Source organism: Glandiceps talaboti, chromosome 2 (assembly GCF_964340395.1).
Source record: "Glandiceps talaboti chromosome 2, keGlaTala1.1, whole genome shotgun sequence".
Lineage (NCBI taxonomy): Eukaryota > Metazoa > Hemichordata > Enteropneusta > Spengelidae > Glandiceps > Glandiceps talaboti.
The window spans coordinates 14,139,770-14,155,656 of record NC_135550.1 but is presented as its reverse complement, the minus strand read 5'-3'; positions in this window follow the sequence as shown (position 1 = coordinate 14,155,656).

The window sequence follows — 15,887 nt, the reverse complement described above, 5'->3', positions numbered from 1 at the left end:
TCTCTCTCTCTCTCTCTCTCTCTCTCTCTCTCTCTCTCTCTCTCTCTCTCTCTCTCTCTCTCTCTCTCCCCTCCTCCTTACAGTTGTCTTTCACCACCAAACTCAAACTATGCCGTGGTTTCGCCAATGGTATATCTGCTTTACATAGGCATGGTATAATACATAATGACATTAAACTGGACAATGCTTTAGTAAGTAATTTGAATTTAAGCTATTATTATTTTTATTCAAAATTGGCTTTATTTATTTATTTATTTATTTATTTATTCATTTATTTACTTATTATTTAATGCTTTTTATTTTACATAGTCTTTGGCCTATGCACCTTAATATTACAATGAATATCATTTTTTCTTCAGGTCCAAATCAAGCCAGAAATGGTGGTGAAAGTTTCAGACTTTACATATTCAACATTGATCGAAAATCCAGAGTATCCTTATGGCGGTGCAACGGGATACAAATCACCCGAAATGTTTAGAAAACGACCACCAGCAGCTAGTACAGCCAAAGACATCTGGGCACTCGGGTGCAGCATGGCTGAAGTAGTCTGCCTCGAACTGCCCTATTATACCATCGCTAGAAACAAACACATAGAGGAGATGATGACGTCAGTACTGGAGAAAGGCAAGAGTACCGTGCCTATGAATATCGAACTTTTAGAGAAAGGACCATTCAGAGAACTATGTGAGCTGTGTTGTGTCATGGTCCCCTCTGATCGTCCCAGTGCCCTGGTTGTACGAGATACTCTGGATGAGATCTTAAAGTTGACGGACTGAGGGTGGAGTCGTGTGTGTGTGTCGTGCTTTCAATTTTACAATTTATATATTCAATTAAACAAATACACAAATAACCATATACACTTGTGTTGTTTATTTCTTTATTCATTTCTATACATGCAATATTTTGCATAGTAAATAAATATTGGTTTAAGGATCACAGACAAAGGGCATTGTTTTTCAACATAACCTCGTAATTCTATTTTACATCTGTTTCCAGGTAGAGTTCATCGTTGATAGAGAACTGACTATCAAATCATCCACGAACAGAGAAAGTGTAGTTGAGGGCGCCCACTTCTTGGACCAATGTGTTCTACTGTATACCATACATAAATTGAAGCCTCAACATTTTTTCCAACGTATATTATTTTTATTATTATTATTAAAAGAAAATTATTTAGTAGGGTGAATGTCTCGTATTAAACGTTCTATAATGACTCAATTAAGATCACACATAGTCATACTGTGAGATTTGTTTGACAGTAATTTTGATGCTTAAGAGACAAAAAATATTGTTTCCATAATAGTTCCCATGTAGAGGTGTAAGGTATATAGACAGACAGACAGACAGACAGACAGACAGACAGACAGACAGACAGACAGATGGGTAGGTAGGGAGGGGGGTAGGCAGGCAGGCAGGCAGCAGACAGACAGATAGATACTAGTAGACAGACAGACAAACAGACAGACAGACAGACAGACAGACAGACAGACAGACAGACAGACAGACAGACAGACAGACATGAAGAGGTGTGTATGTGCGTGTGCATGTTTGTATGAATGTATTGTCCGAGATCTCAACAAATGAATAACAGATAACACGTGTAATGCACGAAACTATATAATTGTAGATGTACTTTATTTGGATTTAAAGAAAAAAAATAACAATAAGTTAAGTTATGGCTTGTAATGTAAATAAAAATCGTCTTTAAATTATACTTCGAATGTATCTTTGCAACAAAATCACGTTCCTATACGTTATATTGACTTTTTCACATATATACATATTGAGTTTTTAGTCCTGCACACTTCTTCAAAAACATTTATAATCTGCAAATGCCATAATTTAATGTCTTATCAACAGACACTCTGGTTAGTGCACATAGTTCACGGCGTCAATTGATTGATAGTTTTGTATCAGTATGCGCTACGTATTAGAATGTCTGAATGTCAAAATGTACACCGTCTTGTATCAGTATGCTACGTCATAGACCCTCCACCAACATTGGTGGAGAGTCTATGGTTATGTAGATTGTCCGAATGTCAATGTATACACAGGGAATTGACAGTCTTGTATCAGTGTGTTACGTCACCACCGTTGGTGGAGGATCTATGGTTATGTAGATTGTCTGAATGTCTATATGTATACTGGGAATTGACAGTCTTGTATCAGTGTGTTATGTCACCACCGTTGGTGGAGAGTCTATGGTTATGTAGATTGTCTAAATGTCAATATGTATACTGGGAATTGACAGTCTTCTATCAGTGTGTTACGTCACCAACGTTGGTGGAGGATCTATGGTTATGTAGATTGTCTGAATGTCTATATGTATACTGGGAATTGACAGTCTTCTATCAGTGTGTTACGTCACCAACGTTGGTGGATAGTCTCTCTGTAGATTGTCTAAATGTCAATATGTATACTGGGAATTGACAGTCTTCTATCAGTGTGTTACGTCACCAACGTTGGTGGATAGTCTCTCTGTAGATTGTCTAAATGTCAATATGTACACTGGGAATTGACAGTCATTTATCAGTGTGTTACATCACCAACGTTGGTGGAGAGTCTCTCTGCAGATTGTCTGAATGTCAATATGTACACTGGGAATTGACAGTCTTGTATCAGTGTGTTACGTCACCAACGTTGGTGGATAGTCTCTCTGCAGATTGTCTGAATGTCAATATGTACACTGGGAATTGACAGTCTTGTATCAGTGTGTTACGTCACCAACGTTGGTGGATAGTCTCTCTGCAGATTGTCTGAATGTCAATATGTACACTGGGAATTGACAGTCATTTATCAGTGTGTTACGTCACCAACGTTGGTGGAGAGTCTCTCTGCAGATTGTCTGAATGTCAATATGTACACTGGGAATTGACAGTCTTGTATCAGTGTGTTACGTCACCAACGTTGGTGGATAGTCTCTCTGCAGATTGTCTGAATGTCAATATGTACACTGGGAATTGACAGTCTTGTATCAGTGTGTTACATCACCAACGTTGGTGGAGGATCTATGGTTATGTAGATTGCCTGAATGTCTATATGTATACTGGGAATTGACAGTCTTGTATCAGTGTGCTCCGATGGTGGAGGGTCTATAGTTAGGTAGATTGTCTGAATGTCAATATGTACACTGAGAATTCAATAGATGCAGGATTACCCACTAAATATCTTGACGTGCTTCTTGATTTTCTTCCTACAAAGTGGACACTGTTTGACTTTCCTGGCACAATGTGAACACAGACAAAGATGACGACATGGTCCAGTCACAATATTCCTTTCCCTTTCCATACAAATAATACAACAATTAACGTCCATCACTTTTCCGTCATCTTCATCATCTTCATCGTCCGATGAATCACTGTCTGTCATCTTTTCTAGACAGTCTTCAAGAGAACGAATCTTCCTTCGTTGGCTTCCGACGTCACTCCATAACTTTTTGTTTTCTTGAGCCAAGTAATGCTTGTCCTTCTTCAAACTTGAGATGTCTTGACGAAAGATATCGTTCTGTTGACTGATAATATTCTTTTCTGTCAATTCCATGACAACAGAAATCCTCATCTGATCGAATTGGTCTCTTTCCTTCTCTTTCTCTTCTTGCATTTCGTTGTGTTTGGTTGCTATAACGACAAGTGACGTAATAGCAACAGAGATAGTGGAATATAGGAGGATCGTAAGATGAGGTTCGTCAACACAGTACGGTAAAACGACGTACAGTAGTACTGCTAACGTCACTGCAAACCCCGCAATATGGACGAAACTCTCTGTTATAGGCTGTCCCTTCAACAGAAATGACGGAAATCCAATATCTTCAGAACTAAATGTTGACATTTTGTCTGTATATGTGTCTTCAGTGTGGTACTTGACGCACCGCGAGTTTGAAGTACAATCTCCATACTTGATTTGTTCCATGGTAAATATGAAAGTTTCGATACCTCTAATAACGTGCTGATCCAGGAACAACTGCTGAGCTCTCTCTACGTGAACGTCTTGCTGCCTGAGCTGGTTCTGTGATGACGGTAAGAGAACATACCTATATTTATAGAGATATCCAGACGCTTCCATGTCTGCATGTATACCATATTTTTAACATAACAATAAGTTCACTTTCCACATTTCTATGGAAAGTGGTTGACACAACTATTGTCATAATGTAACGCCGTTAAATTATAGGTCACACCTCTAGGGCTTCCTTAGTTGGGGTGCTAATATATTCAAGATCTGTTATTCCAATTGAAGAAATTCAATTGTTTTATTCAATATCGCACCCATCATATCCTAGCAATGCATATAGAAGTGACTGACATTATGTTGGCCATCTCTACATAGTACGCTATTCACAACTGTGGTAAAATTCTAAGGTTTTTTCTGTTTCAAAATGTTTAATATAATCATTACATGGAGGTAGGATGTACAGTGGACTGTATTTCTATCTCCATGATTATTCTATGCTGTATATCTATTACATCTCTAACTTTATTTTTATTCGCAATTTTACAAAATCAAGGTTATGATTATATTTAGTTACTCTAAAATTGATGACAATATTTAAGAGCGACAATGAAAGTGGAGCTGGCACGAGTTATCGTCTGTGTAGCCACCTAGATATTCATTTACAGTGAAAACTAGGCAACAATTCACAATTTTGTATCGATATAACTTGCTTCATAATCATAGGAATGATTCCTTGTAGATTTTTCTCAGGCTAGGGAGTTCATCACAGCATAGTTAGATATCATAACTTATGGGGTACTTCTAATAATAATAAAAAGTGATTGGAAAGTTAAAGCCTGACTACCTAGATCACATTTTATGAAGAATATCGTGGTGGAATTTCATTCTGTGTTATGTTTTTTTATTGTACGTGTTAATCACGTGTTGGCGTCATTTGACAAGTGAACCAGATTTACATATTATCCCAAGCGTACCATAAATATACAAGTAATTCCTAAAATGTGCATGTCATTTTTAGATTCGAAAATATAAAAAAAATTGCATTTATTTTTTTAAAATATAATGGTAATTTTTTAGTGAGCAAAGTTTGTTACCATGGTGACATTGTTGGGTTTTACGTTAATGTAAAACAGGTTTTTGTCGAAGAATTTATTTTTCCGTGAAAGTATCGTTGATTTTCAACTCGCGTTTCCAAAAACTCGTGTGGTATTATGAATTCGATGTTTTCGTCTTTTGTGAGTTTTCAGCATGGCTGAATATCTGCTATTCACAAGGTATACAACTTCGTCTTGGTATGTTAAGTTTGAACATTACATTGTACGGACAAATATTTTACCTTGGAATTGTATAAAAATACAAAAACTCAGTTATGTTGTGTAGAACTCGAGGCTTTATTTAATTGGAACTGTTTTAGTGGAGATTTGAAAATGGAATTAAATAATTGACGTGTTAATTTAATTTTTTAAAAACCTCGAGTATTAATGAAATCAAACAGAGGATGGGGGGGGGGGATGTCATAATTCATGGGTTTTAACTTTGCAATCATGGCATTGTATTTAGAATTTGATCTTAAAAATAAAAGCAGCTTGACTGTGGACCTGGATGTTGTTGTTGTTGTTGTTGTTGTTGTTGTTGTTGTTGTTGTTGTTGTTGTTGTTATTATTATTATTATTATTATTATTATTATTGTTGTTGTTGTTGTTGTTGTTGTTGTTGTTGTTGTTGTTGTTGTTGTTGTTACCAAGATTTTACAATTAGTCCGTACACGTAGTATGAGGAGAATCCAACCGTTGTTCTCGCCTTTGTTCTGTTGATAATTCTTTAATGAAATTTGATTTTCAGGAGAACGGTTGCAAAATATTGATACGATTATTGCGATTGACCGGTCCAAGGAGTCCTCGTTTCATTCATGCTCAGACCACTAACGGATTCATGGAAATATTACCGTCGCTGACACTTCCATGATCCAACCAATTCTGTCAGATACTTGTGTATCTATGTATTTCCAATATTGTTTCTCGATCCATTTTTGCTGAGATGTGAACTTTCAATGAAGGCTATTTTTATCAAGTGCTAAAGTGAGACTTTCAAAAGAGACTTTCTGAATGGAGGTTTTATCGATAGTGTATGTATTGAGACAAAAGACATATAGGTTGTCACAACGTGGGTGTTGTCATAGAAACAACAGAACGATCAGTCCATTGCGAGAAAAAATATTTTATAGTCCAACAGAAGTAGATTTTGCATTAAGAACTGGCATCCAATTTCATTATTAAATACTGGTTATAAAATCGGATCTGTAGTAGAAATTCTAACCTTTTCTTGTAAAAAATAATACGCAAATTAGAAGTATTGTTGTTAAAGAAAGGGAATGCCTACAAGGGCAGTATGCTGATGACACGTTTATGTTTTTTGGATGGTTCTAGAGAAACTGCCGTTTGTTTGAATGATTAAAGTCCTTGGGCAAGATTTGAACCACGACTGTGCCACAGTCAACCCAGCTGTATAATTGGGGACCTGACAGGATATATGTCGCAATGTGAATACTTTATATCCTGTGCACTTATAAAGGCTGTAACGGATTGTATGCTTCCCAGGGAGTTGAGGAAGTATACAGGGCTGCTGTGCCACTATAGATCCGTGCCGGGGGTAATAATAATTATTGAAACTGCTTTGAGCGCAAAGTGGGAAAGCGTTATATAAAATCATAATTATTATTATTACTGGGTCCTGGTTCGATAAATCGAATTGAATTTCTGTGTCGTATAGTAAAGCCATGTCGCCATTTAGGTTTCAAATATTAGGCAGCATTTATTGTACCTGTGCGCAAGACAAATATATCACGGCGCGCAGAAGCAACGAAGCATCTACGTAATCGATTTTGAGTGATTTATGACGTCATGAAAGAATCAACGAATAGAATCTCACCAAAGTTCTGCGCGACGACTATTATTAGTACAGAACTATTTTACAATAGTGACACACTTGTAAGTACGTCTTGAACTTCGTAGTAAACACAATGATATCGGTTGTATATCCTTTAGTTCTGCCACTAGCCGTAGTTGCTGCAGGTAAGTGACAATAATGTGTTATTGATAAAGATGTGGGGTTTTTTTATCTTTACATCACTGATTCAGAGTCGTCTTATACCGTTGATTTACTGATTTATAACGTTTCTGAGTACAATAACATGTAACCTTGTACGATATCTATATAGTACGTATACAGGGAGGCATGCATATAATGACTTTGAATACAAAGATATACACTAAATACATATCGAATTATTATCTATCGTTAGTAAAAATACCAAATTATTGTTGTGATAAAAATATTATCTTTTCCGTCTCTCTCTCTCTCTTTCTCTCTCTCTCTCGCTCTCTCTCTCTCTCTCTCTCTCTCTCTCTCTATTTCATCTCTCTTATCAACATCATCATCATTATCATTTCTACCTTTTTACTCTTCCCATTTGATTCATTAGGAGAAGGTGGTCATGAGGATGTTACGTCACAGAAATCAATACCTAATACTTCTGATGTTACGTCACAGATATCAAAACCTAACACTTCTGATGTTACGTCACAGATATCAAAACCTAACACTTCTGATGTTACGTCACAGATATCAAAACCTAACACTTCTGATGTTACGTCACAGATATCAAAACCTGACACTTCTGACAATTGGTAAGTTAATAAAAGTTATTTTAATCTATCAATTTAAATCATCGTTCGATTGAAAGCAAAATATTTCATAATTGTAAGATCTTTCGAAAACATTTTGTCATTTTAGTTTGGAAAATGTTAACGTTGATCTCCAAGAACAGAAACCCGAGGAAAACGTAAACGTACGAAGAAAGGGGCCATTCTGGCGTTTCTTCCGTCGTATTGGTAAATGTATGAGAAGATTGTTTGGTTGCAAACCACGTAAAGATCGAAGAAAGAGGAGAGATGGTGCATCAGATGAAGATGAAGAAATTAAAGGAGATGTGAGTAAATTAAATCATATGTTGACGATATTTATAGAACTTGTCAAAGTGACAACAAAATAGTCAACTGTGTATGGCAAGCCGTTCAGGCCAAAAGTATTATTTCATTTTAGCTATAGTATTTTATATTTTTCGTTGTTGCAAACTAATTTTAACCGTTTAGGTTTTGTTTTTCGATGGCACCCACACTTTTATTCCATGTTAACATTTTTTAATTCAAACAAGTTTTCATTTATTTGATATTATTGTTTTATTTTTCGTCAAACCAGAATTTGTTTTTAAGGATTTATATAAAATTGAAAGTCAAAATATATTTTTTATTAAAGTGGTTTATTTTTCAACTTTTTTGTTCAACTTTTTTTCAACCTTTTTTCAATTTTTTCAACTTTTTTTCCAACTTTTGAAAAGTTTCGTGCCATATACGTGAGAGAATATCTATCGTACGTTGACGATCTTTAGAGAACTTCAAGTTGTCATGGTGACAACAAAATATTCTACACTACGCATTCTTGGTAATTTAATCCTTGTGATGACTTATTTGGATTTCATCAATTACAAAAAGTTGTAAATTCAATTTTATTTAAATCAAAACCTTCCATCTTTCTAGAATATGACCCTTTCTGATTCACAACAACCAGTGGACTGTAAAGACACAGAGTTAGAAGATATTGAAATTCATGGAACTGAACATGATGTCGATTCTGATAGCCCTAAACATGATGTCGATTCTGATAGCCCTGAACATGATGTCGATTCTGATAGCCCTAAACATGATGTCGATTCTGATAACCCTAAACATGATGTCGATTCTGATAGCCCTAAACATGATGTCGATTCTAATAGCCCTAAACATGATGTCGATTCTGATAGCCCTGAACATGATGTCGATTCTGATAGCCCTAAACATGATGTCGATTCTGATAGCCCTAAACACGATGTCGATTCTGATAGCACTGGTAATAGTGTAAAGACTGAAGATTTAGCAGGTAAGGTAAAATTCCGATCTCATTTGTAACCTTAACTTTTGGGTATGTCTTTGCAACAGCTACACCAAGCACCAAGCCTCAGACCAATATTTTCTATAGTGAAGTTAGACTAAGCTATTGTTTGGATAATGCGCGAATGAGTTACAAAGTATTACACACACACACACACACACACACACACACACACACACACACACACACACACACACATCCAGACATAAAACGCACGTTTTGTGTATGTATGTATGTATGTATGTATGTATGTATGTATGTATGTATGTATGTATGTATGTGTGTGTGTCTGTGTGTGTGTGTGTCTGTGTGTGTGTACGTACGTACGTGGGTGCGTGCGTGCGAGTAACACATGTAAATATACTAGAATATAATTGAAAAGAAATAGGCCAAGAGTGGCAAGACTTCAATTTACGAAATTTTAAATTTTTTTCCCCAGAGCTTCCAGAACACGAAATTGCAGTAGACACATCAAGCAAACTAGGATCGGGCTCCTTCGCTAATGTATACATCGGGTACACGTGGGGAAGGCGATCTCCATGTGCCATGAAATGTTTTAACAAAAAATACCCTCATAAAGGCAGCACCTACGCACGACTAATTGACAACGAATTTAACATTACCCGGTAAGTTTAAAAACATGACGTCTTATGCAGTAAACCTATTTAAAGACATGACTGTAAGACAACATTACTTCTTCAGACCATATTTGGTACGGTATTAAGTTTTGGAATGGATGACCAGTAAGAATGTGAGAGTTGTGTTACTATGACAACGTTAACGTTCGTATATCTGCAGACAGTATGTCTGTAACTAATGAAAGTTGCAAAATCAAGATACAAGAAAAAATAAAACACTACCGAACAGCTGATACAACTGAGTATAAAATTATTTGACTTTTAATGGTTAGTTTGATTGGTGGGTGAATTGATTGATTGATTGATTGATTGATTGATTGATTGATTGATTGATTGATAAATTAATTTGTACTCGATTTACATAGTACTGGAAACATTACTAAGAGAGTGTTGATGTGTTTAATAACATAACATCATTTTCATGAAACAAACTTTTTTTTTTAAATGTTGGAGAGAGTAGTGAATTTAGAAATGTGCTGCTACTAAAAGTTGAAATTAATGTTACAATCGTGTTTTTTTTCTTCAGAAAACTGCAAAGTCTACATTGCGAAAACGTTGTCAAGTTTTATGGTGTCTGTCGTGAGTTCGAAGATGGACCGACCATTGCCCTGGAAATTGTATATGGTTTAGATTTAGATATCCTAGTATACAGTAGAACTGATGTAAGTAGAGATATACTTGTACTATGTATGCATACAGTGAAATTGTACTCGTTTTGAATTCAGAAATCGTAGTGACCAATACAAGTGAAAAGTCTCAATTTAAAGAATGCTGAAACTAATTGTGTTGGTGCTAATTTAAATCTCTCTCTCTCTCTCTCTCTCTCTCCCTCCCTCCCTCCCTCCCTCCCTCCCTCCCTCTCTCTCTCTCTCTCTCTCTCTCTCTCTCTCTCTCTCTCTCTCTCTCTCTCTCTCTCTCTCTCTCTCTCTCTCTCTCTCTCTCTCTCTCTCTCTCTCTCTCTCTCTCTCTCTCCCTTACAGTTGTCTTTCACCACCAAACTCAAACTATGCCGTGGTTTCGCCAATGGTATATCTGCTTTACATAGGCATGGTATAATACATAATGACATTAAACTGGACAATGCTTTAGTAAGTATTTTAGATTTAAGCTATTATTATTTTTATTCAAACTTGGATTTATTTATTTATTATTCAATGTTTTTTATTTTATTTAGTCTTGGGCCTGTACACCTTAATATTACAATGAATATCATTTTTCTTCAGGTCCAAATCAAGCCAGACATGGTGGTGAAAGTTTCAGACTTTACATATTCAACATTGATCGAAAATCCAGAGTATCCTTATGGTGGTGCAACGGGATACAAATCACCCGAAATGTTTAGAAAACGACCACCAGCTGCTAGTACAGCCAAAGACATCTGGGCACTCGGGTGCAGCATGGCTGAAGTAGTCTGCCTCGAACTGCCCTATTATACCATCGCTAGAAACAAACACATAGAGGAGATGATGACGTCAGTACTGGAGGGAGGCAAGAGTACCGTGCCTATGAACATCGAACTTTTAGAGAAAGGACCATTCAGAGAACTGTGTGAGCTATGTTGTGTCATGGTCCCCTCTGATCGTCCCAGTGCCCTGGTTGTACGTGATACTCTGGATGAGATCTTAAAGTTGACGGACTGAGAGTGGAGTCGCGTGTGTGTGTGTCGTGCTTTTAATTTTACAATTTATATATTCAATTAAACAAATACACAAATAACCATATACATTTGTGTTGTTTATTTCTTTATTCATTTCTATACATACAACATTTTGAATAGTAAATAACTATAACGATCGCAGACAAAGGCATTGTTTTTCAACATAACCTTGTAATTCTATTTCACATCTGTTTCCAAGTAGAGTTCATCGTTGAAACCACAATGTATAGAGAATTGACTATCAAATCATCCACGAACAGAGAAAGTATAGTTGAGGGCGCCCACTTCTTGGACCAATGTTCTACTGTACACCATACATAAATTGAAGCCTCAACATTTTTTTCCAACGTATATTATTTTTATTATTATTAAAAGAAAATTATTTAGTAGGGTGAATGTCTCGTATTAAACGTTCTATAATGACTCAATTAAGATCACACATACTCATACTGTGAGATTTCTTTGACACTAATTTTTATGCCTAAGACAGAAAATTTTACTTTTCACAATAGTCCCAAGCTGTTAATTTATAGAGCCTTCAGTATTTACAAGGGGATCTGTTAAGAAAAACATGACCCTCCCCCATTCTCCATTTGTAAAAAGCGACCTTCCCCTTCGTCTCATTTTGTAAAACATGACCCCCCCCCCATGACAATTGCATATACTGAACGTTAATCAATATTCCCATTATATGTATACATACAAATTAAATAATTTAGACTCTGTATTGGAAAGCAATGTTTGTACATATAAAGTGACAAACAGTAAATGACTGGCTAGTTACCTTTCTCTTATAATCATACACAATCTAATTAGTATCTAAAACGTGCTTTCCATGTTGTGCATACTCTGCCTGACCTGGTCACTTGTAAATATCATTGTCATCATCATCACCTTCACCTTCAGTTAATGTATCACTGTCCGTGTTCTCTATGACATTCAAAACTAAATCATCATCATCAGCATCAGCATCATCATCATCATCATCATCATCATCATCATCATCATCATCATCATCATCATCAACACCACTACCACCACCACCACCACCACCATCACATTTTAACAACAACATTTACGGACAGTGTGAGTGATAAGGTGAGGTGGTTCACTCAACAAAATGCATCGTATTACTAGTATTAAACAATTTTCTTACTATATATGGTATGTAAAGTACTCGAAAAATAAGAGTCGAGTGCTCATCAAATTTTAAATCTCAAAACGCACAAAAAAAATTGACAGTAATTGAAACTTCAATTTGGTCACAAAACTACGGATTGTAAAATGTGACCCCCCCCCAATATTGTAATGCGAAATATGACCCTCCCCCAAGAACAGGTTTGTAAAATGTTACCCCCCTGAAAATAGTGAAGGTTCCGTTCATTAGTGTCGTTCTTCCATTGTTTTGCGTCGTATATATCTGTTTTATTCAACGTGTTCAGGTACAAAAACTAGACTACAAGGTGTTCCTATTTCTTCAATATTATGATATCTTATGTACAGACAGACAGACAGACAGGTGGGTAGGTAGGGAGGGCGGTAGGCAGGCAGGCAGGCAGCAGACAGACAAACAAACATACATACATACATACATACATACATACATACATACATACATACATACATTCATACATTCATACATACATACAGACAGACAGACAGACAGACAGACAGACAGACAGACAGACAGACAAAGGGTTGTATGTGCGTGTGCATGTTTGTATGAATGTATTGTCCGAGATCTCAACAAATGAATAACAGATAACACGTGTAATGCACGAAACTATATAATTGTAGATGAACTTTATTTGGATTAAAAGATAAATAATGACAATAAATTAAGTCATGGCTTGTAATGTAAATAAAAATCGTCTCTAAATTATATTTCGAATGTATCTTTCCAACAAAATCACGTTACTATATGTTATACATGTATTGATTTTTTTCACAAGAGTTTTTAGTCCTGCAATCTCCAAATGCCATAATCTAATGTCTTATAAACAGACACACTGGTTAGTGCACATAGTTCACGGCGTCAATATTGATAGTTTTGTATCAATGTACACCGTCTTGTATCAGTGTGCCACATCGTAGACCCTCCACCAACGTTGGTGGAGAGTCTATGGTTATGTAGATTGCCTGGATGTCAATATGTACACTGGGAATTGACAGTCTTGTATCAGTGTGCTCCGATGGTGGAGAGTCTATAGTTAGGTAGATTGTCTGAATGTCAATACGTACACTGAGAATTCAATAGATGCAGGATTACCCACTAAATATCTTGACGTGCTTCTTGATTTTCTTCCTACAAAGTGGACACTGTTTGACTTTCCTGGCACAATGTGAACACAGACAAAGATGACGACATGGTCCAGTCACAATATTCCTTTCCCTTTCCATGCAAATAATACAACAATTAATGTCCATTGTTTTCCCATCATCTTCATCATCTTCATCGTCCGATGAATCACTGTCTGTCATCTTTTCTAGACAGTCTTCAAGAGAACGAATCTTCCTTCGTTGGCTTCCGACGTCACTCCATAACTTTTTGTTTTCTTGAGCCAAGTATTGCTTGTCCACCTTCAAACTTGAGATGTCTTGACGAAAGATATCGTTCTGTTGACTGATAATATTCTTTTCTGTCAATTCCATGACAACAGAAATCCTCATCTGATATAATTGGTCTCTTTCCTTCTCTCTCTCTTCTTGCATTTCGTTGTGTTTGGTTGCTATAACGACAAGTGACGTAATAGCAACAGAGATAGTGGAATATAGGAGAATCGTAAGATGAGGTTCGTCAACACAGTACGGTAAAACGACGTACAGTAGTACTGCTAACGTCACTGCAAACCCGGCAACGGGGACGAAACTCTCTGTTATAGGCTGTCCCTTCGACAGAAATGACGGAAATCCAATATCTTCAGAACTAAATGTTGACATTTTGTCTGTGTCTGTGTCTTCAGTGTGGTATTGGACGCACCGTGAGTTTGCAGTGCAATCTCCACATTTGATTTGTTCCATGGTAAATATGAAAGTATCGATACCTCTAATAACGTGCTGGTTCAGGAACAACTGTTGAGCTCTCCTCTACGTGAACGTCTAGTCTTGCTGACTGAGCTGGTTCTGAAATGACGGTAAGAGAACATACCTATATTTATAGAGATATCCAGACGCTTCCATGTCTGCATGTATACCATATTTTTAACATAACAATAAGTTCACTTTCTACATTTCTATGGAAAGTGATTGACACAACTATTGTCATAATGTAACGCCGTTTATAGGTCACACCTCTAGGGCTTCCTTAGATCACATGGTGCTAATATATTCAAGATCTGTTATTCCAATTGAAGAAATTCAATTGTTTTATTCAATATTGCACCCATCATATCCTAGCAATGCATATAGAAGTGATTGACATTTCTGTTACATTGTGTTGGCCATCTCTATCTTACGCTATTCACGACCGTGGTCAAATTCTAAGTTGTTTTTTTCTGTTTCAAAATGTTTAATATAATTATTACATGGAGGTAGGATGGACCGTTGACTGTATTTCTATCTCCAAGATCATTCTATGCTGTATATCTATTACATCTCTCTTATTTTATTTTTATTCACAATTTTACAAAATCAAGGTTATGATTATATTTAATTACTCTAAAATTGATGACAATATTTTAGAGCGACAATGAAAGTGGAGCTGGCGCGATTTATTGTCTGTGACTGTGTAGCCCCTAGATATTCATTTACAGTGAAAACTAGGCAACAACTCACAATTTTGTATCGATATCACCTGCTTCATTCTGTATAGGAATGATTCCTTGTAGATTTATCTCAGGCTAGGGAGTTCATCACAGCATAGTTAGAAATCATAACTTATGGGGTACTTCTAATAATAATAAAAAGTGATTGGAAAGTTAAAGCCTGACTACCTAGATCACATTTTATGAAGAATATCGTGGTGGAATTTCGTTCTGTGTTATGTTGTGAAACACTTTTTTTATTGTACGTGTTAATCACGTGTTGGCGTCATTTGACAAGTGAACCAGATTTACATATTATCCCAAAGCGTACCATAAATATACAAGTAATTCCTAAAATGTGCATGTCCTTTTTCAGATTCGAAAATATACAAAAAAAATTGCGTTTACTTTTTAAAAATATAATGGTAATTTTTAGTGAGCAAAGTTTGTTACCATGGTGACATTGTTGGGTTTTATGTTAATGTAAAACAGGTTTTTATCGAAGAATTTATTTTTCCGTGAAATTATTGTTGATTTTCAACTCGTATTTCCAAAAGTTCGTGTGATATTACGAATTCGATGTTTTCGTCTTTTGTGCCAAATATCTCCTATTCACAAGGTATACAACTTCGTCTTGGTATGATCAGTTTGAACTTTTTTATTATTATTATTATTATTATTTATTTATAAACGGCAGTGCATCCATTAAATGGCTTTTCATGCAATTGCAAGATAAAACAAATACAATACAAATTTAAAATACAAATATACATAACAGACACAAATTTAAGCTCTGTACAATAGTGACCAACTTGAGGAGAGTGCAAAGGGCATTAAATTTATGAACGTTTGCAGCGATGGATGCCCTGTATCTAAAAACAGCTTGACTAGACTATGGACCTGGATGTTGTT